General features: G+C 38.1%; 1 protein-coding gene across 2 annotated transcripts in view; it reads left to right on the top strand.

Annotated features, from left to right (window-relative positions):
- The first annotated feature begins 793 nt into the window (after positions 1 to 793).
- The window catches only part of THRB (thyroid hormone receptor beta), a 183,832-nt gene continuing 157,795 nt past the window's right edge, over positions 794 to 26,830 (top strand). For both annotated transcript variants that reach the window (XM_063303893.1, XM_063303892.1), the window contains exon 1: positions 794 to 859. The gene's annotated coding sequence lies outside the window, so the exon portion shown is untranslated. The remainder of the gene's footprint in view (positions 860 to 26,830) is intronic.

Genomic DNA, 26,830 nt, shown 5'->3' with positions numbered 1-26,830 from the left:
TGTGGCATGTCACCTGTAAGGTTGCCAGTTTTTCCTGACTGGGTCTCTGTGCCTTTAATAGTGGATTGACAGGAATAACTTCAGCCAGTAGAAATCTCCTATCAAGACACTGCTACATTGGGAAATGCAGTAGCTTTTAAGAAGATAACACAGCTGTATTATTCAAAATACTGTAGCACAAACAACAAAAGGCTTGGGACAGTTCCTCAGATGTATTACACCTTAAATTGTTTGGTGGAACAAATTGTTTGGTGGAACAAACCTGCACCAGTCCAAACCTTGGAGCTCTTTAAGATGTGGGGGTGTGGTGGGGGCTCTTTGTTCTTGCTGTTAGCAAAGCTGGGACACTGTGTCTGTCATGTGTCCATTAAAACAAAAAACAGTACGGTATTTGAAAGCATTCTCTGCTCCCCAACTGGAGGATCAACAAGTTTGGGAACACCATTCTTAAAAGGGCTCTCAGATCTGCCATCCCTACTAAATATTTAGGTTGCAATTTCTGTCCACGTCAATCCTTTTTTTTTTTTAAATTTAAGATGCAAACAATTGGGGAAGCTGGTTGGCTGCACAGTGTCCTATACATCGTAAGATCTCTGCCTCGGCATTTCAGCATTCAGTCGAGGCGTGTGCGAAAGCGTTAAGAGAAGCCGGCGGAACTGAAAAGGGCGCTCGCGCTGTTCTCTGCCCAAGAACCCGGCGTCCTGCTCTCTTTCTGTCACTCACTGGCTCGTTCCCTGCCTCCCGCGCTTCCCTCCCTCCCACCCAGCCGGGTCATTTCAGGACACAGGCCGGCCGTCGCCGTGGGAAGCGCTGGAGTCTCCTCGGCGTCTCTCTTGGCCTCTGAGCCCGCGCTCGGCAGGTGAGTCCTCCCCCTTCGCCAACTCCTGTTCTAGGAGCTGCTGGCCCCTTCCCTTCCCTTCCCTTCCCTTCTTTTTTCTTGTACGGAGGGGGAGGCTCGCTCTGACTTTGGGAAACAAACAAGCGCAACTCGAGCGGGAAAGGAAAAGATAGCTGCCCCCTGGATGTGGGAGGGAGACGCAAGGAGGAGGAAGCTTCAGAAGGCGTATACGTAGAAGGCCGGCGGATGGATAGGAATGGCGTTTAAGTTGAACGTGTACGCTGCAGGAGTTTCTTGGCCGGCCTGAAGAGTTTGCGGGAAGACGCGCGAGCGCTTCCGAGGAAAACGGGGAGGGATGAGATCCCACCCCATCCTTTGCACGTGGGCCCCTCAGACTGACTCTCGCAGCGGCCACAAAAAGGCGGGGCGGGAGTGGTTTTTTTTAAAACCCTGCTTCTGAAGGCATAAAATAAATCAACTTGGCACATATAAACATTAATGAGACAGCTCACTTCTGGTGACTTCACAGAGGTGTCCTTTTTGTTGACAACAACATGGAAATCGTACGTCGTTTTTTAAGGTTGCTTTTTTTCAACTTGCCAATTTAGCCTATGGCCCTGGGATTTCATAATGGTCTGCCATTTAAGTACAAACCAGGCCTGTTCCTGTGCTGTCAGCTTAGTGGACTGCTTGTGAAATGCACCCGTTCTAAGTTTGTGGAGCTTATTTCCTCATGGAAGTTATTTTCAGGATTGCACCCTTTTTCATCAAAGAAAGTGGTCTTCCCCCTCCCTCCCCAGGAGTATTTCAGTTAGGTGTTGCATATTCTATTGATCTATGCTTTAACCATGGTTCATTGGATAAGACATGTTTTGCTGTTTTCACATAATACGTTAAGCAATGAATGTCTGAAGATTGTGAGCATAAATCTGATCATTATCCGCAAACTTGTTAAGAAAATAAATAGGGACCTTCTGTAATTCTTGTAACGTGGCCCATGATATTTATTTATCACATTTGTCACTGCCTATCTCCTCCCACCAGAGGGACTCCGGGTGGTTATAATGTGTGGAGGGTTTGTTTGCTCCTAAAAAGGTAAAGGTTTCCCTTGACGTAAAGTCCAGTCGAATCCGACTCTAGGGGGCGGTGCTCATCTCCGTTTCTAAGCCTTGGAGCTGGCGTTGTCATAGACACTTCCGGGTCATGTGGCCAGCATGACGACACGGAACGCCGTTACCTTCCCGCCGAAGCGGTACCTATTGATCTACTCACATTTGCATGTTTTCGAACTGCTAGGTGAGCAGGAGCTGGGATTAACAACGGGAGCTCACCCCGCCGCGCGGTTTCGAACCGCCGACCTTCCGATACATAGTCACCAAAACTTTATGATAATTGCTTTTGAGTGGCATCTCTGGTCTCTTTTTTTTGAAGCATAGCATGGTGAATTGGGTTTTGTTTAGGTATTTCTTAGTTATTTCCCTGCCAGTTATTTCCACCTTCCAGTTTACTGACACTGTCATTCACAGCAAGTGGCAAATTATATTATGGTTGGAAAAAAATGAAGAAAATAATGGTCTGTTCAGTGGTCCATTTGTCAATGGATTATGTGGATTGGAATCAAGTGCTCACTAGTTTTGATGAGATTTTAAAATTATTTTGACTTTCCACCATTGTCCTGTTTTTCATTATGTATAAGGTACGTTCCATGTTGAATCCCACTGTGGAAATTTGAAGAGTCATAGGCATATATGTTTCCTTTTCTGGATGGCAATTCCATAGTTTTTACTTGGATTTCTGTTTGGGCATAATAAAAATCATAAAAATTTGAAAGTACAATAAGAAAGGACTTAAGCACTGAAGATGTTCTTTGAAAATACAATACTGCCCTACACAAGGAAAGGTCTTGGATGTTCACTAAAATAATTTTAAAAATAAAATACTGTTCTGAATAAGAAATGTTCTTGACTTGAGCAATTAAGCAGTTTCTGAGAATAAAGTTCTGTTCTGGATAAGAAAAGAGAATGATTTCAGCTCTTAAGTAAATCTTAAAAATAAAATACTGTTTTGAAAACAAGGCCCTTGACTTGAGCAATGAAGCAATTTTTGAAAATAAAATACTGATTTGAATAAGAAGAGTTCTTAATTTCAACTCTGAAGCAAATCTTAAAAGTAAAATAGTGTTTTATTTCCAAACTGCTTTGGATTTTTTTAATGTATGCAGAAAACATCTGTCAGTGGATAAACATAAAAGAGTAAGTAAAGAATCCAAGGCTGAGCGAAGGAAGATCGATGCTTTTGAACTGTGGTGTTGGAGGAAAATTCTGAGAGTGCCTTGGACTGCAAGAAGATCCAACCAGTCCATCCTCCAGGAAATCAAGCCAGACTGCTCACTTGAGGGAATGATATTAAAGGCAAAACTGAAATACTTTGGCCACATAATGAGAAGACAGGACACCCTGGAGAAGATGCTGATGCTAGGGAGAGTGGAAGGCAAAAGGAAGAGGGGCCGACCAAGGGCAAGATGGATGGATGATATTCTAGAGGTGACGGACTCGTCCCTGGGGGAGCTGGGGGTGTTGACGACCGACAGGAAGCTCTGGCGTGGGCTGGTCCATGAAGTCACGAAGAGTCGGAAGCGACTAAACGAATAAACAACAACAACAAAGAATCCATGGATTCAGAGTTCTCCCAAAGTTTCTTCTGCTCACTTCCTGTACTCAGGTTTATGGCCAGCAGCTTCTTTTCTGTATTTTATTTTTACCTTCATCCAAAGTCATGTAATATAGAAGCTCCTGTAGGATTTGTTACATATGAGGAGTGTGGTATGCCCTGTCAGCTGAGGAGTGCTCTCTCTTTCTTGTGCCAAGGTCCCACAAATTTGTACAGTAGTCTTTTTCACTGCTTTTATTAAGATGTCCTAAGACCAAATTACAAACAAAGGATTCTCCCAGGACTGTTTTTTCAGCTGTAAGATAACCGTTCTGACCAGTTGGCATGGTTTACAAGCCACAATGCCTAGGTTTATACAACCTGTAAGTCACAAAGTATATTATGGCTTAAGAGTGTTGTGGAAAACAAAATATTTTCCAGCATGGACTCAGAGGGTACTGGTGGTGGTTTTGATTGAAGGGATATTTTGAGTATGAACCCAAGGGACACCTTTCCCAATATTGATTTCTGTCTGATCATCATTACCAATCAGAATGAGGTGGGGATATTAGAAATCCACAAAAGAATCTTGGTGGTGATTATGAGCAAATCAGCTGAATTATATAAAACTCAATGATACCCTAGTAAGATATGATCATTGCAACACTTTTCAGACTGATTGGAATCCTATCTTATCAATAGTGTTTGAACTACAGAAAGTGTTCAAAAATCTAAATAAGTTAATATATGCTGAATGTGGAGCATAAAAGGTTCTTTATTTGACCAGGAAATCTGGGAATATTGGAATGTTATAGTTAATTATACAGCAGAGAATTCCACTTTACAGTGTAATCAGGACTTACTTTCTAGACTGGAACTCAAATATCTACAAGGGCTTCTCGCTATTAAATATCCCAGATGTGATCTACATTCATTCATTCATTTATTGCAATATTTGTATAGTAGCCCAATCCGACTCTGGTGACTCTTAGAGGGTGATGATAGAGACAGATCATCTAAACTTACAAGGAAGATACATAGCCAAAAAGAGAAGTGTGTTAGATCTTGCTCCATGTCCCACTGGTTCCTAAAACTTCTTCCAATTAATAGCCAGGAACAGTAATGGCTAGTTTACTCTGCATTCTTGTTTAATATTTTCACCCTAGAATTGGCAGAGACAATTGGTTTCTCATGATCTCTGTGTTCATGGATTAAAGGAGAAGCCATGAAAACGTGCATCCTCTCTAATAGTAGATTTCAGTATCTTTTCATAAGTTCAGAACATGGTTACCTCCTGTTATTTCCAGATAGTTATATGATCCCTCTCCACCACAGGAATTTCCTAAATAAACTGCTGACGTTGGTTGTGATTTTGCTAATGGTAGTATAGCAATGTCAAGAACATTGATTTTTCCATTTATTTACTCCAGTGAATTTTTAATATAACTGCTGCGTGTTAAATTTCAAGTTGATGTAGAAAATAATGTGTAACAGAGAGCTGTAGTCTCTATATACTGGCAGTGAGAGGTGAAAACTCCTGCAATAGTTACATTTTCTATAATAATGTCACAGTTCTTCTTGATGTCTTCTTTGTCTGTCTTAATGCCAGGTATTATTAATGTATTGTCTCTTTCAACAATCATCTTCCTACAGGGACTCTTTCAATAAAATACATACAGAATAAACTATTTACAGAACCTTACCTGTTGAAATCTCTAGATTTCAATGGGATTTAACCCTGGGTGCTTTTGTGTAGTGCTGCAGACAATATTTTCTTTATTAAATTAGTTAAAAGGATTTTTGTCTCCGATTTACAGGGTTTTAAAGGAAATTAGGCAACCAATGAATCTTAGACTTATCTGAAGGATCAGGTTGGGGACAGATCATGCTGGAGAATATCTATGTGGTTGCTGAGAGTTGACACTGACTTGATGGCACATAATCAAGCAAAGTCAGTGTAAATGTTATTGTTTGAGTGCAGATATGAAATATCCTGCTATAAAATATAAGGGTTATGTTAAAAACTAGAAATAGTTACATGTGAATTGTATAGGAATGAGGTCGGAGAGGGAATAATATGGTAATGGAAGAAAAAATGTTGAAAACAAGGCCAAATAATGAAAGCAAGTATCTGAAACAGGACAGGAGTCTTCCATGAATGTGAGTGTGAGCTTCCCCTGTTCAAGATGGCTATCCATATGAATTAGGAGTCTGAATCAGGATCTGCAGTTGATCAGTGAGTATAGAAATAGTGGCTCTCCTTTGCAAACACAACACGTGAAGGAGAAGGGGAGGGAATAGGACTAACATGCTGACTGACTAGGAGAGGGAATAGGACTGACTATGCTTACTTTTTGGGGAGTTGGAGCCATGGATTTACTGTAGAGTAAGCATGCATAGATTTGTGCTTGCTGAGCCAAGTTTTTGTAATCCACGACTGTGTTTGCATCTCCCTCTGTGTACTTCTGTTAAGTGCTTCCGTGATGAAATATTTTATCAGTGACAGTAATACGTATTTTTATTTGGATATGGGAGGTCAGTTTTACAAATGTGTGCCTTGTTTTATAGGCAGTTAATTTTAATCAAATGTCATTATTTCACGTAGTATTTATTTTTGTCCTTTTTATATGTTTTATTAGTTTAACTTTCAACTTCTATACCCTGAGATACATATATTTGTGTTTTGCTATACAATTAAGTTATTAATAGTTATGTTAGTTTACTTAAAAGTAGGGAAAAAATGGAAAATCAAATTATAAATAATTTGATACTGCCTGAAACCAGAAGAACTCCAGGCAGATCATAACATTTACGTATAAATGTGTACACATCAATATAGTATTAATTAAAATAGTAATCCAATTAATTTTTGATTTAATTTGTGTTAAAAGTAGTAAGTTGAATTTATTAATTATGGTGCAGCTGTTGTGATTAACATCTGAAGGCCTTCTGGAAGAGCTGTGTTTTTATCTTCTTGTAGAAGGCTTGAATGTGGGAGCCATTCTGGGGCAAGATAATTCAATGAATGGGACCTGCTATAGAGAATACTCATTGCCAAGCCTCTTCCTGCCATACCTGCTGGTAATGGGGGCTCTTAGCAAGTGCTTTCTAGTTGTTTGGGTAGGATGGGCTGAAGTTATCAGGAAATGCTGGTCCCTAAGATATCCAGTCCCTGAATCATACAAGGCTTTGAAGAGCACCTTGACTTGCACTCAGTAACCTATTGGTAATCAGTGCAGCTCCCACAGCAGCGGTATAACATGGCAGTATTGTGACTGACTAGTAATCATGCATACTGTTGTGTTCTTGACCATTTGCAGTTTCTGGGTACTCCTTAATGGCAACCCTATGTAGAGCAAGTTACAACAATTGAGAGGTGGCAAGGACATGAGCAACCATTTTCAATGCAATACTGTTCCAGGTAAGATGGCAACTGGTATACCAGCCAAAGTTGTGCAAAAGCTCAATCCATTCTTTGAGTAGGAGCTGTGAGTCCAAGAGGATCCCTTTATTGCAAACCTGTTCTCTCTGGGGAAGAATAAGGCCATCACGAATCAAAGATAGTACAAACCTAGGATCTGATGGCCTATAAATCAACAGCTACTCCATCTTGTTGGGATGAGTCTGATCCTGTTTTTTCCTATTCATACTCTGACAGCCTCCAGACCCTGGGTTATGATTTCAGTTACATCTCCTAGCAGGCCCAGAACAGAGGTGTAACTGGGTATCATTTGCATATTGAAGACACTTACTCTAAACTGACAGACAACCTCTTCCAGTGGTTTCATATAGATGTTGAACAGGATAGGAGGAAGGACTGAACCCTGAGGTACACCATACTGAAGTGTCCATGGATCCACTATCTGTCCCCCAACAATCACATCTGAATCCATATATACAGGGAGGAATGGAAATATGGCAACAGTATGCTCCCAACTGCTGATGCTGATAGATCTAGAAGGGCAAAGACACCATCTCTATCCAAGCTTTATCACAGGTCACCCATGAAAATGACCAATGTGGTTTCTGTTCCATGTCCACTCCTGAGCTCAAATTGCCAAGGATCTAGATAATCCATATCCTCCAAAGCCTCTGTAGCTGCAGCCCCACCCTTTTCTCCTAAAAGGCAAGGTTAGAGAAAGGATGGTAGTTGTCTAGTTTTCTATTGAGCATCTTAAGGAGTGGGCAAATCAGTGCCTCTTTAAGGGCTTCAGACATCTCCCTTCTTTCAAGGAGGCATTGATTATATCCTGGATCCAGATCCTAGTTCCCTGTTTGGCTGCTTTTATTAGCCAGATATGGCAGAGGTCTAATTTACAAGCGGCAGATCTAAGATTGCAGAGGACTCTGTCCATTTCCTTAGAATCCACAGGCTCAGAGGTGAGATCTCATATATTATCTGGGAGAATTTGAATTCTCAGTACTTTCTGTTCATCCTGCTTCCAATGCAGAGTGTTTGTGAGTAATTTTATCTATGAAATGCTCAGCTATGCAATCACAACTTACTCTGACTGGCTCTTCTGGGACATCCTTCTCCAAAAGGATACTTTGAGCCATGAAGTTGGCTGATACTTCACAGACACAATAAGGATGGAGAAGTAATTTTTCTTTGCTACCTTTATAGCCACAGTGTAGGCTCAAATCTGGGTTCTTATTTTTGTCTGGTCCCATTTGCTTCTTTTCTGCCAGTGTCACTCTAGATATCTTTTTGCCTAGTTCATTTCCTGGAGCCTTCAGTAAACCAAGGAGATGCATGGGATCAGTGAGTGAGAAAAGGCCACTTGTGGGTGATGCTATTCAGTGCCCTGCATGCTTCCATATTCTAGAGATCAAAAAGGTGTCCAATCACCTTCAGATTGTTTGGGAAAATCCTCAAGTGCTATCAGGAAGTTTGCTGGATCCCTCAGATATTTAGGGCAAGCCATCTTAATGGCTCCCTTCTCCTTGCAGAAGTTAGTAGCTTCATTTAACCGTATTGTATAAACTGGTATATGCAGTCCAAATGTCTAAATATCCTCCAATCAGAACCTATGGTGATAAAACACTAGAAAGGGAGGTGAATTCTTCAGGCCACTGTATAATTTCTGGAGAATAAGTATCCACCCATCATTGTTCATACCACGCTTTTTCCGATCATAAGAGTTCACAGTAACTGTTTCTGTTGTTCTGTTAATTTCTAAACCACTGCTGTAAAATTCAGAAGAATATGAGCATCTACAGAAAACAGTCAGCCTTTCAGAACAAAATATGCTAATTAACTTTTATGCAAAACAAAGCCACTATAACATGAGACCACATCATGGAAAGGCAATGTTGATATCAGCTCAACAAGGTAGACCAGACTAAGATACCAATGCCATATACTTTAGGTCAGGACTACTTGTATTATAAGAACTATAATAATAGAATCTTGCAAGTCTGAATGTGCTTCCCCATCCCTCACTTTATCTTCTTGTAAATCAGGGAGAGGCTTCTCTGAGACATTTTCTCAAGTTATTTTCTTGGACCAGGCTCAAGTCCCAGTTATCTAACCATTGCCGTGGTAGTTGCTCTTCCTCCTGTCCTTCAGGGCCATTTCCTATGATCTTTACAGTTGCATTTTAAGTATTCTTTTTTCCCAAAAGATAGCTGAACTTGTTAATTTCATGCATGTACAGTATGTCCAACAGGCAAAATGGCCTTCAATTAATATTCATGTACTGGGCACTCCAATTTCATATTCCTTTCCTCTCCACAAATTTTGAATATTAAATTTAGCATTGTCTAACAATCATGTATAAGTAATTACTGTAGGCTTGTTGTTTTGGAACACCTTAAATCCCATAGTATTAGAGGGGGTTGTGAAGCCTAAACTTAGATCTCAAAAGATATGTAACTGAAGATTTCTATCCTGTACTTTTTAAGAAAGGATACTTATATTTCAATTCCTCAAACAACAATAACAAATCTATCCATTATCCAATCTAATTGATCTATTACAGATATATACTGCGCACTCTACTCAGGTTCTCCAGCAAAAGAATTGTCTTGCTGTTTTCAAGTTTGGATTTCCACATTTGAGATATTGTGGAGAGGCTGGAAAAGTATTAGGAGGATTAATAAACTGTCTTGGCAGCACTGGCTGAGTCAAGAGGTTCTTTTAGGATTCAGGAGCAATAACCACTTTTAATGAGTATAGTCAATGAAATAGAAGTTTATTTGCTATAAGCTTAATTATTATTTATTAAATTTATATGCCACCTAACTCCTAGTGACTCTGGGTGATTTAAAATACAGAGAAGCATAGCAATATTACTCCAGTCCAAGCCTATTCTATTACTAGAAGCTCCTTCAAGGCAGTGGACAATACCCAAGCCGTCTGTGGAGCATAGCACGGATGGTCTACGCTGAAGCCCTCAAAGTGCAAGTGTCTCTGACTGCCTTTTATATCTTAACTCTCACGTTGTTGTGACCAGCTTGTCCCTGGGCCAAGTGCCAAGGACATCCTTATCTGTAAGCCAGGATCTTTGCAAGTGTGCTTATTAAGAAGTAGCCTGGTGCTTTGTGTCATCTACATATCTTTGTGCCAGTTCTTCCTGTACTGGGAGAAGTCCAAGTATAAATGGATGGGGGAAGAGCAGTAAATGACTTTTAACCTGTTCATGTGAGGTGAAAAATCTGGCACTCCACTATACCTTGTTGACCCAATCATCCACAATGCCAATATAAAGACATAAACAACTACTAGATAGGAGAAGGGATTGTTAGTGGCTTATGTCATAAATGATAGCTCCATGCCAGCTGCAAAAAGCCCAGGAAGAAGAGATTCGAAATGTTCAGAGACTCTACTTCAGTTGACTCACTAATAAATGAAAGCTAGAAATTGCTCCACATTTTCCAAGATTCTGTACTTTACTCCTAATTCTTTTTTTAAAAGAATTTTATTAAATTTCAGAAAAAGATAAAAGATACAGGGAAAAAAAACTACAAAAAAAAAGAACTAAAAAGGTGAAAACAACAAACATTTTAAATAGATTACAAAAAGAAGTGATTTCTGACTTTAAACTTCAAGGATATACAGCAATTTTCCATAATCAATCGCTTACACTAAATTAAACCAAAATCACATTATTTCTACAAGTCAACCCCTTAGCACATTATAAAAATCACTAAATACCATTGCTCCCTCCCTTTATATTAAAAGAAAAAGTATAAATCACCTAATCAACTCCCCCCCAACATAACAATTACTTAATTATTCCCTTCCTACTACTATTTTATACATTCCTGTCTACTATAATAAGGATCAATAATAAAAAAAAACATGTAAATTGTCTGCCATTATAATTAATAATACAAGAAACATAATATTAATACTGTTTTTCAAAAAAACCTTAATAATCATAATTCCAATAATTAACAATCAGTAAAATCATCCAAAGCCAAAAGACCATCCAGATAAATATTTTTGGTCCCTTAACCCACTTCAAAATAGACCAAGACATTTACATGTCCCCATAATAAACACAGAGCTATTTTCTTAAAGAGATCAAACAGCCCAACTGCTCCCCTCATCAACACAGATTTCTCTTCAAAAAACCTCCCATACATAATAACCCCTTCTTTTTCAAAACTTTCTTTCCATCAGAAAGTCAAAGTCACTCATGTCTTGCAGCTCAATTTCTCCATTTACCTTCTTAAACTTAGCATTGTCAATTTCAGCCAGGATTTCAACAGAAGCCCCAATCTCACTCTTCGGAGAGATTTTTCCATCACTGTTAGATTCTTCAGTTCCATCCACAACATCCCCAACCAGATGGTACATTTTAGACCACTTATTTTCCACAATGCTTTAAATGCCTTGCATAATAACTTGGCAGGAATCAGAAAAAATCTGCTTAGTATCTGCTTTAATATCTCCCTGAAAGTCAGAGAAAGCCTGGTTAAGATTGTCCATGTCTGAGGCAGTAAATTATGGCGCCCCCTAGATACTTAACTGGCAGAAGTTAAAGGTAATGGAAAATTTCTGAACTGAGTTAAGATAACAGTCAGTTCCCCAGAGAAAGTAGCAGCAGGAAAGTAAAAGTTCAGAAAGGCAGAATCAACATGAAGGAAAAATGTAAAAATCTTCAAAATTAGCACAAAAATAATAACAGGGAGGTGATAACATACTCTCAACCCTCCTTAGTATTGGATGGAAAGCAAAATCCAAAGCTTTAAAAAAAATTTAAAAAATTAATTACAAAAGTAATGATAAGCACCAAGAGAGATCGTTTCTCCTTAATGTGGAAAGCCTCTCTTAGGGTAGAAATACTTTGGGTGTATTTATTTAGAAATAAATTGGGTGCTTTAGAAATGGGGTGGCTGGACTTAATGTCCCTTTAAGGCTGCAGCGTGGCTTGGAAATGGTGATATCCCAGCCTACCGGCAAAGTCTTACTAGTCAATCGCAGATGTTGTTTATGATTTCCTCGCCATCCGGAGGATAAATGGGTCAATTCCGAGAGTTTTCCTTGGTCCGGAAAAATGCTCCTGGCCTTTAGGAGGAACTAGCCTGAGCCCAAAAAAACGGTCATGTTGCCAGTTCTGCTCGCGGAGCTTGCGGGCACAGCTGTTCAGTCTGCCATGTTCCCACCGGAAGTCCACTTTACTCCTAATTTTTGAATTGAAACACCTTACTGAAATCTGTAATTCTTGCTTTCTTAAGCATGCCAATGTGAGAGATTTAATACCCCATAATGTTAGTTGATCAAGATCATCAGGATAAAACTGAAATTAGGGCACTATTGCATATGTCTCCATAGTAACTAAGACAGAAAGAGGAATTCCATATTTTTCACCTTCCAAATCCGAGGTGTCAAATATGTTGAATCTAAGATTGTCCAGGAGAATAAATTTCCAGTAGGCAAAATATGTCATTACTTTACTTAAGATAGAAGATAAGCATTGTGGTTTAAATTTACATCTGGAAATTTAAAAACTCCTTTTTAAACTGCCAATTGTATCTTCATAGCTGAAAAACTAGGGGGAGAATTTCCTAAGTAAACATCAGTGAATTAAATAAACATATATATATATATATACACACATACATGGTGTGTGTTTGTATGTGTGTATGGAAATAGTGCAGATAGTATTAGTTTTCTGTAGTAAAACTTTCATTTTTAAAGTATTAATTTTTCCCCAATATTCAGTTTAGCTGAGACCTGTGTATCAAATCGATTGCTATTCCTTATGGAAATATATTTAAATTCAGTTTAATTATCTGAAATATATATCTAGGTATTTTCAGGCTAAATACCTGAAGTTACTTCTCAGCACCACTGAAAGTGTCCAGAAAATACAACACAACAACCTGATTTTGACAACCTAGTAGTCCCCAGAGATATAATTTCATAGTGACAGATTAATATTACATCCAGAGAAGAAACCAAAACCATCGGTCTTGTTAATTTCTGTATGGAAGACTTAGATCCATTAATAAATAAAAATACATCTACAAGCAGGACTACTTCATAGTCCTTACCTGTACTAAACTATCAACCTCACTGTTTTGCCTAATTATGTATGCTAAAACTGTAAGCACAAATAGAACAGTAAAGAGAAGGCAATCCTGCTGTATATCCTGTTCCAGTATAATGTTTAGATAAAATCTTATTAGTCTTCACATATATTTTTGAAGGTGAATGAATTGTAATCCACTTTAAAAATTCCTTTAGAAAAGAGAACGTAAATTTTTATGCCCCTGACCTTTTGATAGTGTGGCCTCTGGCCAGTGCATAGTAAGCACACATATACAACTATGTCTCATGTACACGTTTGTAGGAGGGGAAAAAAATCACGGAACTGGTCTCAGGTGAGTTTAATAATCTCCAAACCTGGGTATTGGATTTTTGGGTGATTTCCTAAGAATTTTTCTGTCCAATCTTCTTTGTTGGGGATCACTTTTATTACAGCTTCAGGGTTGGCTACCTCTTGTCTAACTAAATAGCCCTGAGTCCGATAAAGTATAAAGCAGATCACTGAACGCCTTTGTCTTTGAAGGATAATTTGCTAGATACATTATTTTTCAAACACAATATGTTTTTAAGTGAGATATTAATACATGACATTATGAATAAAAATAGTCCTATTTTTGTTTGAAAGTACAGGCTGTTCAAGATTTTCTTTGAATTTTCACAGCAAGGCACCAGGAAATTTGGAAAGAGAGTTGAATTTCCATAGTCAGACATTTTTGTCTCAACCACAGCATAAATTTTCTTTTTGCAGGGAATGATTGCATTATGCTTTTAGTTAATGAAATTGTTGATTATCTATGGTAAAATGCTGTTGGCTCTTTGCCCAAGATAAGTTGAGAAAGTTATTACTTTAAAACAGGCTTGCACAACATGTAGCCCACAGGCAATATGTGATGCGGGAACCATATATGGCAGTCTGCCATATTCCTTATATGCCCTTGATTTTGCATCCTGCCTGAGCCAGCAAAACCAGAGAGTTTATCACAAAAGCATCAGATTGCAGTATACAGATAATATATGCTATATATGACTCAAGGATTGCATATGTACAGCTCTACAATAGGGACTCTAGAAGTAATGCATTACTTTTTGCAGACACATAAAAGGCAGCTCAGGATTGCAAAACGCGTAGCAATGTTTCAGTAGCAATGAGTAATTTTCCATAAACTTAAATTTGATCAGTGCTGCCTAACAATGGTTACAGTCACAAAAACTTTTCAGTGTTTCCTAAGGATGTCATAAAAACTTAGTAAAATGGCATATTGTTTTCTTTAAGTTGAGAAATGTCCATTTTTTGTGGACCCTGGTACTCCCCCAAATCTTGATGCAGACAGTTGGCAGCTAATTGCTGAATTACATATTTCTTTTAAAATAGCAACCAAGTAAAATAAGTGAATTAAGCTTTTGATTTTTTGGAAAACCCCAACTATTCTAAAATTTTTAAAAAATCACCCTAAATCTCTCCTGTCCTCTTCTTTAAAAATGCTTTCAGTATATGGTAAGGGCAAACTAAAATTAGATTTTTAATAGGATAATGAAGTTTTGAGAGACAGGTGCAAGGAACAGAACTGAATGGAGTTGAACTTTGCTGGCAAGCCATTGTGCTTTACCACAATAGGCAGGAGAATACAAAAGTATATGGTTATATTAAGCCCTGCATGGTAATATGAGCATTACACTGCCAATTCTTTACAATCTATGTAACTATGCACCTGACACATACTGTTGCCACCAGCTTTACTTTTCTTCTCTGCTTCCAAGTGATTTCAGTTTAAAGAAAGATTCCGTGCTTGCTTCTTCCTAGAGCTTTCTTGATGGGACACTTTGACCTAATTTGGGCATTTAAGAAGGTCGCTGAAGCATACACTAAATAACCTGTTGCCAGTTTGCTATCAATTATTAATAAAGCTCCTTTAGAAGATCAGTTATATTCTGAAAAGATTTTGAAACCCCAGTGTTAAAATGCTGTTGCAAGCACTGTTTTGCTATTTCTTAGTTTTGTGAGAGGCAGTAGGAATCATTATTAACAGTAAATAAATCATTTGTTTGGGGAAAACATTGTTGCTTTAGGTTCAGATGATCAGTAGGACCCTTTAGTGATTGCCTAGTTACATTTACATTGCCTCTTCCCATTTGTTCTGATAGTGAGCAAGTAACACAATTAGTCAGTGCTGTTGCCCTTCCCATCACCACCTACAGCAGAACTGTTTTCCAAAAAGGGAGGGAGTTCATGACAGAAGTAGGCAAGATTAATGCAAAGGCTAAATTCAATTTAATGTAAATGCAATTTAAATTAATTTTTTTCAATACAGATAAAACATTTATTTACCAAATGTTTAACCATTTTTGTTCTCTGTCATGATAAACATGATAATTCACTGGCAAAATTTGGAACGGCTCTGAGAACTATATCTAGGGATTTGAGACCATAGGTTTTGAAAGTTGGGATCAAAAAAATGATCACAATTGTGCTGCTGTATGCCGTTCTTATTACATTAGATTTTCCCAGACACAATAATACTCTGAATGGCACATAATCACATGAACTTATATAAAATAATTTAATGGAAACAGTACCTGCTCTGCAAAAGTCACTCCCAGATTATAAAGACAAGAGTGGCTTCCAGAGTAATGATGAAAGGCAGGGAAGTGGGAAAGCTGACTGGAAGTGGAGAGTGAGAATGTTTCCTAAATAGTCATTAGCAAGGCTGACTTAAACCACTTAATTTTCACTGGAAATCAGTATGTTGGCTGTAATCTTTCTGAGTTGGCATCTTATGCATACATGATGGGGGAGACTCAAAGAATTGTATTCTCTGATTATAGAGGCACTTTTAAAGCCAATGATATGACAAATATGTTATGCTGTGTTTGTAAGACATGTTTTAATTCATCTTAATTTGCAAAATATAGAATTATGCTCTTCTGTGTGCAATTTTGCACGATGCTTGCTAAGCTTTTACACGTCAAAAAAAATGGAGGATTTTTTATTGAACTCTGAAACAATCTTCTGTACTAATAAAAATATTGATTTTGGGCAGTGCATTCTTCATTATTACCATTTGTACACCCACCTAGAATCTCTGTAGATTGAGGAGCACATAAACCAAACATTTTTAAAATCCTTCCCCCATTTTTCTCATGCACTTTTACATACATTTCTTGTTTCTTCTTTATGAGGAATAATCTGAAATGGCATAATGAGAGTGATGAAAAAGAGAATATTTTATATACTTTTCTGAGTAGTTGTAATAATGATAGAAGCTTGAGAAAATATCAGTTGTGGTAATATTAAGGATTCTAGCTGTAATGATGATCAAAGAAGAATTATAATACTGGATGCATAACCTTCCAAAAATAGATTTATGGTGTGGAGAATAAGTTGTGTTATGTGTTGAGGAATTATAAGAGATCATTTCAAACTTGTATACATTATTCAAAAACTGTTCTGTTAAATATTTCATAGTAAGCATGGATTTATAGTTACATGTTCTGCATTGAATCTACGGATTGATATAACATTAGCTTAGGGATGACTAGAAGTTCTTGCTTTTATTACCCAACATGGCATGACCCATTCATTCAATTTTAGTGCAGGTTTACATCAGCCACATTCTCAGAAGATGTGGTAGGATGGAGGGAAGAACAAGACTTTGATATAGTGTCTTGTTCTTCAGGAGAAAATGCTGTAAGGCCATAACATGGTTTTGCTAGGCAGGCGATTGATTACAAATATTGCATTGGTACAGGATCCTTCTGATCCATCTGGGTACAAGTACATGTGTATCCAAAATGTGCATCTTAATTGGTAGGAGGTGAAGGGGAGCATTAAATATTCTAATCAAATATGGGGACCAAAAACAGTATTAAACAGTTGGTTTATAAGATTTGTCACTCTGAGAACTATAAAAAGTAAGTGAATGAGCAATAACTGTATACGTTTGAATGATATGTAACATATATCGCCTCTGCGGTCCTTTATGTGGTTACTTCCTTTGCATTTGTCTCACTGAGCATGGAGAAGAGATATTCAACTAGGGTCAATTAAAGTTGCTGGAGCTCACTGAAACATGTTTAAATGCCAGAGCTCTGTATGGTAGGTTCTGTTGCCTGAAGCAGAAGCAGAAAAAATACTAAAAACGTAGATGAATTGTCTGATGACGTTAGCTTTACTAGTTGCAAATTTGGTGGTGATGGTGGTGATTAATAAAACAGGAATCATGTGGCAAAAAATGATCATGCTTCATCTATTGCTGGAGTTGGACTATTATTTAATATTATTTAATATTATTTAATATTGCTGATAATGACATTTATCAAGACTTCACTGATATGAACACAGAAGAGTAAGCTGACATGAAATAAATAATGATTTCTCTGTTTATACCCCTGCATGTTTGCTTTTTCATAATTGCAAAACAACGTCTACTCATTTTATTATGTTATAGTCACTCTTCAGCCATTTCTAGAAAAGGAAGGTGATAGATAGTAATTCATTTTTTTTACTAAATCCTACATGACTGGATGAAGGATTTACTGGTTAATATTTTTTTTAAGTACAAGTCACTTAATCTTTTACATTTTGGGATTTCATTTCCTTGAAGTCATTATATAGAAATGAAGGCCTTGAAAAATCCACCTGTATCTTAGTTTTCTGTTAGTTGGCTCACTATTGTTCATGATAAAGGCACAAAACTAAGTTGCTTTGTCAAGAATCCAATTTTATGAGTTTGTTTTGCTTTCTCATTTCATATTGATCCTGACAGATACGGCTTCTATCAGTGGAATGGGAATGGAGAAAATTCTCTTTCCAGGAAATTATATACCCACACACACACAGTATATACACACACACACAAATTATTTATATATAAAATTATACAACTCCTTAAAATCTTTTGGAGTAGACTGGGATATCTCTGGAGCAGGGAAGGCTCAATAACATGAGCAGAAGTCTGTTCATGGAATGTTGGATTTCAGCCTGTGTTCATGAAAGGTTTTTGAAAAGCTAGCCCACATAGATACTGTATGAGAATTCTTTCCATTTCTGAGTTCATACTGATTTCATGTAGGTGATTCATTCTTGGCAGAAGAAGAGGAGTTCAATTTATATTTTAATTTAGTCTTCAACATTAAATTATGTGAAATTGCAAGTACAATTTAATATTCGTTTAGTTCACACTGTAGATTAGTCATTGTTTTTGTACCTAGCAACCAGCTGAAGCTTGCTTTCTCTTAGCTAACAGGAATTATATTGGATCTCATTGTGAGTATATGAAGGATCTGTATCTAAGAAAGCAATGAATCAGTTGAGATAGAGTGTTAGGTCAGGTTCAAGTATTGGTTACGGGCTTATCTCCTTGATATTACCTATTTTGGGAGTCAAAATAGTTGGGATGTGATTTACAAAAAATTAATTCAAGGATATACATATATATATACAGTATATATATACCTACACACCCACACACAGTACATACATACAGTACACACACACAGACACATATACATACATTTAAAGATGCCCAAAAATAATTATACAATTTTTAATAGCTACCTCAAATACTTTATTTTAATTGTAGTCAACCTGATAATAGATATTTTTAAAAGGGCATTGGAAACAAAAGCAATCTCTGATCATGTCACGTTGGATCTGAAAAATCATGTGGTTTATTGATGTCTCTTACATCCTCTTCTATGCCTCACCTCCTTTTCCATGCTAAAATACCTGTGGCATTGGCTAGACATTCTGTGGCTGCTAAATGAATGCTAGTTTGCTTATTTTGATGGTTTTGTAGGCTATGGAAAAGAGGTCCATTCCTCCTCTCCAAACTAACATTTGATGTCTTTTCATGATTCCTCCAAGCCACCAATATATCTCCAAATATATCTCAGCCCTTAGTGGGCAATTATGGAGACTCATCCCATGGCCCAGTGTCCAGTTTCTTACAGAGTCCTGAAACTATTGTTCCATTTAGATAGACAAATCTTCAGGTCTTTTATTTGAACATCAATGTCTCTAAATAGTTCTCTAAATTATTTTGCTTATTTTGGGATTATTTGATGAATCCTCAAATAGAACCTCATGTCTTTTCCCCAGTGTGAACACTGATGACAGTCCTGAATGCTTCTCAGTTCTTAAGTGATGTTGGTTATCCAATCAGTCCAAAGCAGTTCAGAAGTAAATCTATAGAACCTGGAAACAGCTTTGTCTCAGAATTATTTGAGCATGGTTGATGACATATTTAGACTGGTATTTTAGAAAATACCAAAGTAGTGAATAAGTACTTTTATAGAAATAAGTGATGGTTTGAACCTTATTAGTTTTTAATCATTCCTTTGGCTGGATCTAGACTGAATGAATTGCACATATAATTCTTACTGAAATAAATGGAATTTAGATTAACTCACTACTAAAATATTCCATCAATTTCAGTAATGTGGTATAGTGGTTAAAGTGCTGGACTAGGATTGGGTAGATCCAGGTTCAGGTCCTCATTCTGCCACAGAAACTCACTAGATGACTCTCAGCCCAACTTGCCTCACAGGATTGTTGTGAGGATAAAATTATATGAGGAAAAATTATATATGCCATCATGGGATGTAATTCTAATAAATAAGACTAAGTGGAACTGATGTAGATTCATCCTCTTGTTCATTATAAATTGAAAGATAGTGTACACTTTTAAAGATTTGCGGAGTAACATAGTATTGTTTACAGAAGTACTTGTCTAATATTATAGTCTCTTCCTAACTACTTATCCATGTATAATTAAAGGCTTTAGTCTTTAGTTCAAAGCATACACATTTATTATCACAAAAAAACAAGGGCTGTGCATATTTAAAAAATGATTCAGAAAAAGTGCTTCCCAGGTCACATAAACACAACACCTTTCTGCTATTTATCAAAGCAGCCTGACTTTTTTAAAGCTTCCATGCAAATAAAGAAAATATGGTGTGTGTGTGGGGGGTGCTGTTTCTTTAAGAAATCCACTCATTTAGCCGTGTTATAACAGCAGGGTTTTTTTGTTTTGTTTTGTTTTTTGAGGCTCATCCAGAAGCCTGAACAATGTTGGGATACTTTAATGAATAGAAGAGAAAGGCTCCATTTGTTCTCCTGTGAAGTCTGAAACTTTTTTCCTAATCATTTTTGAAGCTTGTACAGCTTTATGGAAAGCTTTATGAACCTATCATCTTTCCTTCAATGAGCAAACACACTGAATGGGAATAATGTTCCTGTTAAAGATTAATTCATTTAGTTTCCTACCAGGTTGAAAGGGTGCATTCCTGGAAGTCATCTGGTCTGCCTGGTGGGTAACAGATACAAGTATGCGGGTCATACTTACAGGGAAGAAAGAGAGAATTCAGACTTCAGATCTGAAGTGGAAAAAGTGCTGTGCATCAACTTTTGCAGTCAAATAATTTGGAAGTTGGGCTAAGACAGTTTAGGATGACATCCTCTTGAATAAGGGTAAGGATTGTAGCCTTTCTGTAAATTCTATAAGGATTTACATACAAGAAACAGTCCTTATTATATATGGTTTATTAAAGGTCATACGTGTAAGAAATAAGAATAAGCAAACTCACAGCTTGTTCTCACACCTTGATACATAATATTGATACCTAAACTGTGTATGAATTAGTTCTTATTACTGAAGTTTTCAACGCCAAAATGATGTAAGAGTAATACTAGTTTTACTTAGGAAATACAATATGTCATTTGATGGTAGGTCTGGGGCCCATTGAGTTGTGACTCACAGAGTGGCTGAAATACTGTTTTAAATATATTACCTGGAATATTTAATAGATGGTAAGTTTCATAGCATCAAAACAAAAACTAGATGGGCACCCTGTGATTTGTGTTTAATGCTGCTGTTCTTACCGGAAAAAGGCAGCAATAAAACCATAAACAACATTATAAGGCTACATACAATCTCCAAAGAAATCAGTACTAGAATTTCTGGAATAAAAACAATACAATTATTTAACAGCTATTTCAGCCAATAATTTGTTTTAAATCTATACTTAATTATATTTTTAAAACTGAAAAGCATTTTAAAAGCTGTTTTCAGTCTGAAATTTCTTCCAATAACTTAAGTGAACAGCTGAGTATCAGCATAATATACACACACAAAGAAATTCCGCAGTATCTACATTAGTGTTTAATTTCTGCTTGTCTTTAAAAAGAGGCTTACTGTAAAAGATTTTGGCAGCGTCACAGTACAGTATATACCTGTGAAAGGTGCACAAGGGTATGCTGAGCTTCCGTTGTTGCCAGTGGTGATTCTGTGGTTAGATAATTGCTAGATTACAACAGTCCGAGTTGGAATTTAAACTCTTCCCTTCCTATCGTAATTTCTTAGGGAGTGGAAGGTCTCCACTTTTGTCATGTTTCTTGGGAGAATTGTGGAAATGCTGAGCTAACACCCTCACCAGTGAAGCCTGCCTTGGCTGTGTTTGGCACGAGGTAAGCGGACACCTCGATGCAAGGAATTGCTTAGGGCAGGAAAGTAGCCTCCTCTTCAGCTAATTTCTTCTGCTTGGAGAGGCTATCTCCAAATCTGCGTTTCCTCTCCGAGGGAGATGATGCTGGGGCTTGCCAAAACAATTCTAAGGAAGTGAAAGGCTGGAGAGAAGGACGGAGCACTTCCCGGCGAGGCGCGTTGTAACACGGAGTGTCAACTCATTCCTGCCTGCTAAAGCTTGAGCGCTGGAATGGAAAGATGAACCGTGCCGACGCCGAAGCACACGTCGGTTAGCAAAGATGAAGGGGGCTGCCGGTTGTATCCTGGAGGGCTAGATCCACGCTGGCTGGATGGCTGCTTCGTCCTTTGCGGGCTCGGCTGGGCTGGGCTGGGCTGGGCTGAACTCTCCTCTCTCCCCCTAGCGTGCTCGCATCGCCTGCTTTCAGCATTGGCTGGGCGGGTGTTGCGTCTTCTTGCCTCTGCGCCTCCGGCTCCCCGTGGGGCGCGAGGGGAAACCAGGTCACCAACGCCGAGACAGAAAAACCGGCTTGGGAAGTGGGACTGATTCAGGTGCTGTTGCTGGCCATCAGGGTGGGACGGCGAAAGGGAAACGGAGGACTCTCTCCCGCACCCCACCCCGGCCATACGGGGACCTTTTCGAATAACAAACACCGGTTAGGGGAGAAAACAGGCCGGAGCGACGGCAACCCTTGATCCCGGCTGCGGATTTGTTTGCGGTAGGTGTCTGGGTTTGCGCTGAAAGCTGCGACCCTGGCCCAGTACTGTGGGCGCCTGGCTGTGTCAGATTTACCTCCCTGGACTCTAGGCAGGAGTTCCCAGCTGGACTTGACCGAAGCGGGCGCAGATGTGACAACAGCGGATGTTTGGAAACGGTGTATTTTTAGAAGCTGGTTAGCTGGGGTCGTCTGAAACGCACAGTGGAGGATCTGTTTTTGCGGAGAGGGGGAGGGAAACGGTCCGGGACCTCAGCGATCGTATTCGAGGGTTCTGCGTTGTTCCTCAGAAGGAAATTCTTTTGATTTTTATGTGTTTCAGTCGCGATCGATTGGCCGTGGGTGGAAGAAATAAACTGCAGATTTCTTTTCGTCGTGTTTATGTACGTGAGCGTGTGTGTCTGTGTTTGACTTTTTTTTTTCTTCCGAGAAGCGAATCGGGGTTTTCCACCTTAGCTCTTGACAGAGTATATCATCACAGGATTTTGCACTTTATTAAAAATACATTGTTCTTTAAACAGAAGTCGCTGGCTCTGCCCAACGTGTGCTCAGTTGTTGACCGAAATATGTTGCTTTTTTGTTTGTTTTTAATATCTGTGGCATAGTTTGTGCGGGCGCGATGGACGGAAAGAGTGGAAGTTTCCGTGATGAGTAAGTTATGTGACAAGGGATCCCGTAGGAAGATGTTCCTGCAGCAACTCGCGAGAAACGGGCTGCGCTGCAGATTGGGGGAGAGAAGGGCTCTGGGCGTCTGACATGTTTGTGTGGGCGTCAGTTGAAGATGCTTCGGAAAAAGATGGTGGGGTGTGGGGGTTTTGTTGCTGTTGTTGGTTTTGCTTTAAAGTCTTCTGACTTGTGTGTCAGCTGCAGCCTTAGATATGTGTTCCTTAAAACTGAGGGCTTCGTCCTCCAACAAACTCAAAGAACTATGCAGACAGACTTTACAGGACCAGGTTTCAATAGCTAGTTTTTTAAAGAAGAAAGCAGTGAATGAATTTGAGATTTTCTATCACTAATTTATTTACTATGTGATCTTATACTCCATTTTCAGATTCCCCAACCCCCTCCCAACAGGACAATTTACAACTGTATCTAAAATAGCATTTTTTTTAAAAAAAAATCAGCATTATTACATTTATTTCTCAGTCTTCTTCTGGAGAATGTTTAAGACAGCCTTGATGGTTATCCAGAGGCATTATTATACAGCTGTTAAAACAGCTTTTGGCAGCCTCCAGATGTGTTGGATTTAATCCCATTGTGGCTAATGGGGAAGGTTAGAGGTGCAGTCTAACAATTTGAAAGGCAAGAGATTGGGAAAGGCCAGGTTCAAATATTAGACTAGAACTGGGAAGATAATGGTTCAAAGCCCTGCTCAAGCATGCATTTTACTGGGTGATTTGGGCCAGTTTCTCTTCCCTTTTGTCATTACACTATCAGATAATTCTGGGAGTTGTGGTCCAAATTCATCTGGGGGAAGGCTACAATAAGCCTAGTAGCTGAGTGGGAAGTTGAATCTGTTTATCCCCAGATCTAATCCAACAAGGCAGCTTTCTTGACTTGGAGCCCTACAAATGTTTGGTGGTACAGCCTTTCCCAGTTAGCACACACAACTTGCAATGCAATACATCTGGAAGAGCGCAGACTGAGGCAGTATGCTATAACTATTATCACATTGAGTCTTGATAAAGAGTGTAGAACTAAAGGTAATAGCATGACAGTGATTTACGAGGATAATGAGAATAGTTCTGTCTGAAGTAACTATCTTTTTCTTTCCTTGTTTTGGTTACTGCAGAAGTTTGCATATAGGTACTCATTAATCATTAGTGTGATAAAATCTGTCTAGTTTCTTCTAAAATGAAGTATGTTCTTCTTGAAAGCCAGTTCTTCTTCTCAGACAGTGTGTCCCAGCAACACCCTTTTCAGAAGTATGTTCTGAGCAATCCAGTGATGAGTTGAAGCATAGGAACATTAGGAGTTGCTTTGTACTTAGGCAGATCATTGGTCCATGCACCCCAGTAGTGTCAGCATTGACTGGATTCACACAACAGGCTGAATTGTAAGATTTGTTTGGGTTTGATCTAGCATGTTCTGTGAACCCAGCCATGGTAACATGGAAAAGATCAGTGTCATGTGATTTATTCAATAAACCATGTTCAAACAAACCAAGCATTAGCATGATACATGAACCCATGCATTTACTCTCCAGGGTTCCCAGCAGGAGTTTTGTAATCTTATCTGAAGATGCCGGATATTAATTATTTTACATGTCAAGAATACACTCTGCCTCATAGTCCTTTCAGAATACAGACAAAGACCTTGCCTGTATTCCTTGCCTTCACTTGCTATGTCAGTAAACAACAATTTGATATCCAACTGCAAGTTTAAAATTGATTTATCAATAATTCCCTCTTTATAGGGTAGTCCAGGAATTATAATCGTAGGAAGCGTTATTACAGACAGAAATTGCAAACAGAATTTCTTCGGAATTCTTCGGAACAAGCCACAACCATTAAACTGGTATAAAAGTCATGTAACACTTGTGTCAACAGATCCTGATGAGTTTACAGCACTTTGTTTTGAGGAAGCCATAATAGTTCGATCTTGTGAATTGCTTGCTGAGGATGTTTTTAGAAATCCCTAGCTCCCTTGGAATTTAGGGAAAGAATGACAGTTCCTTAGGGAGAGAACGACTGTTAAACAAGTTAAAATCTGAAGTGAAAGTGGTTGTTTTGCAATAAAGCAGTTATTCTGCATGTTGTTCACTGGAATCAGATGGGCACTGATTTGATTTATAGACTGAAACCTAAAAATACAAACACATTTCTGGATCAGAATTCCTTGACTGGCTATTCTGGGATAAGAATGTGAACTGTGCCTATGTGTTAAAACTAAATCTAGCTTTTATGAAGCTATCTGCTATTGGATATCTGTATGATGAGGACTGTGACCTATTTTATACATTAACATTAATGACAGACAATATTTACCCCAAAGAAAGCCACCACTTTCCACCCAAAATGGAAACATTGTATATTCTGACAAAGCCCTATACAATGCTTAGCTTCTTCATCCTGTCTGCCTAGAGTTTTCCGCTCTACCAGAAACCATCCTGGATATATCCTTTCCTCCAGTAATGTATGCATGCATCACACTTTTGTGTGCCTGTGTGTGTGTATGTATGTAAATCTACAAGGAGCTGTAACTGGGAAAAGTGGAGAATAAAGATTTGATTTAAAAGAAAAGAGAATTAATTACTCATTAGAATAAGTTGCCCATAAAATCAATTGATAAAATCAGTTGCCCTCCTATCTGCAAACACTGTACTGACCATTCTCTCTCTCATGCAGAAATACTTACATACACACAGTCGCCTCCATTTTTCTATCATAAATAACAAAAAGAAAATAAAAAACAGAATGGAATGGACTGAATAGCTGCACCCACCAAATATTAAACATTTTATACCCCCCCTTCCCTCCTGAGTATGAGCATGTGTTATATATGTGCACTATTAAAATCACACTAATGGTAGAAATTGATATGTATACCTATGAAAAAAGCAATAACTTCTACAGTAATTATTGCAGTGATTTCACAGTTCTGATTCTAAAGCCAGACATATTAGGTTTAGAGCTGTTAAAGGAATGTGAAATGGCTATGATAATAAACAATGCTATGAGTTAAATTATGTAACTTCTAAATGTGTTTGGTAGTGTGAGAAGCTGAGGTTTTAATTTAATCACAAAACAAGTACCTAATGGACCATAGCAAAATTAGATTCTACCAGGTAAGTCTTATCCTTTGGTTAAAAGATTGAGACAAGGCCATCTACTCCCTGGCAACAAGTCTTTTCAAACATAGCCTGTGAAAGAAAATATAATTGAGTCTTCATAACTTGTGTAACATTTGAAGTATACTTGTTTAGAATCACCGAGAACCAGTTTCACTCATGGGTTTTGTGGTATGATGGCCTTTTCCCCAAATCTGACTGGAAAACTAGGTATTGCTTTGCTTTGTCTTCTTTGCCTAGAATCCATTTATTCTATAGTGTTTCCATTAATTTTATGGATAGATTCTGGAGTAAATAGCTTACATTTAGTATTTGTAATTGGGAACATACCCATTTAAACTTAATGCAAATTGCTGACATCCAACATTTTTTGCTAATCCTTTCTTCTCTTATGAATTTTTTATAAATATCAGAGAGTGATTCTTGGATGAAACATAAGAGCTTGCAAAAGTTCAGTGTTTGGGCAGATCTTGAGCCTGGGGTTAAAAGAAAAATGTGGGCCTTATGGTAAAGAGTTGATGTATGTCAACTGCTATTGGCAGTTCTATCTTGATGAAGGCCAACCTGTTGGGAACAAAATTCTTCTCATATGCCCCTATGTATCAGCCTCTTCGTTGCATTTTTCTTACACAGACATGGTGACTCATTATTAAAATGAATAATTTCATTTATTTTAATAAGCTAATCTTCATCACAGAGGCATATTTAGAAACGTAGGAGGAACCATGTTTTTTTAGTTTGTTAGATTTCATAATCACTTCATGAAAATAAGAATACATAAAGGATATGCAACAGTCCCTTCTGGATGGAGTTTACAAGAGATATGTGATAAGACATTTTTAGGATTACGGATTTTAG

Source organism: Candoia aspera, chromosome 4, assembly GCF_035149785.1.
Source record: "Candoia aspera isolate rCanAsp1 chromosome 4, rCanAsp1.hap2, whole genome shotgun sequence".
Classification (NCBI taxonomy): Eukaryota; Metazoa; Chordata; class Lepidosauria; order Squamata; family Boidae; genus Candoia; species Candoia aspera.
Note: the sequence above shows the minus strand (reverse complement) of the source record. Positions and strands in the feature narration are given on the sequence as shown.